General features: G+C 41.7%; 1 protein-coding gene across 7 annotated transcripts in view; it reads right to left on the bottom strand.

Moving 5' to 3' along the window:
• Positions 1-1,057, bottom strand: part of LOC106880532 (alpha-1,6-mannosyl-glycoprotein 2-beta-N-acetylglucosaminyltransferase) — a 725,476-nt gene that overhangs the window by 146,070 nt on the left and 578,349 nt on the right. The gene's annotated exons all lie outside the window — the stretch shown is intronic.

The following is a 1,057-nucleotide window of genomic DNA, read 5'->3' as shown; positions in this document are numbered from 1 at the left end:
AAAAGACAACAACATTAAATGCAGTTGCTTTGGCTGTTGTAGTTGTTATCATCTCCCTATGTTCACCTAGTGTCATCATTACCCATTGCGCTTCTCATATCTTCAAACCTACTTCGTTAGACACTAGGTACAGTGGTAAGCCGATGCGCCACCCGACTGTCCCCCCACCCCAATCTTCCCTGACAAAATAGACACAAATACATTACTTTCTGGCGCAGCGGCTCTACCCACTTCATTCCTTCTTCATCTTCCCTCTCACCCAGCTTCCTCCACACTCCTCCTCCTCCTCATCCCATTCTTACTTCCACCCCTCCCCCCCCCACACCACCGCTACCACTGCCATCATGTCCCTGCTGCTTCCCTCATCATCAGATTTCCTCCCCATAAACTGCACTGACAAAACCTAATTACCTCGATACTCCGTTCCTCCCCTCCACCCTGGCAGTCAATTGTGCCGCCCACCCACACAAACAAAATAAAAGTACAAACATTGTACACTATGGGTGTATTTGTGCATGCATATATGTTTATACACACATATATTTATACATACATATATGTATATGTGATTATATATATATATATATATATATATATACATATATACACATACATATACGTTCATATATATTTATATATATACACATATATATACATGTAAATATACATATATATATGCATATAAATATTCACATACATATACACACATATATGGTGGTTGTCTACTCCTTAAACAGAGTTTGACCACCTCCTGCACCTACACCTTAGCCCTTTCATGGCGTCTGATGTGGCTTTTTAAACCAGACAGTGTTTTGAAAAAACACCCACACAGATTGCACCTCTGATTTGCACTACCAATACCTGCAAGTAAGTTCTGCTCATTGTGGATCCTAACATGTCTTTTAAGACCCCCATTGGATTTGCAAACCCTCTGGCACACACCACATTCAAACGTGTGCACAGACATATAATCAGAATAGCTGGGTGAGGTTTGTTTTCCATGGGTTCGCAGGTGAGATTTGAGGCCAGCCAAGGACAGACATGGTCTGTCACAGAC

This window comes from Octopus bimaculoides, chromosome 22 (genome assembly GCF_001194135.2).
Source record: "Octopus bimaculoides isolate UCB-OBI-ISO-001 chromosome 22, ASM119413v2, whole genome shotgun sequence".
Lineage (NCBI taxonomy): Eukaryota > Metazoa > Mollusca > Cephalopoda > Octopoda > Octopodidae > Octopus > Octopus bimaculoides.
Note: the sequence above shows the minus strand (reverse complement) of the source record. Positions and strands in the feature narration are given on the sequence as shown.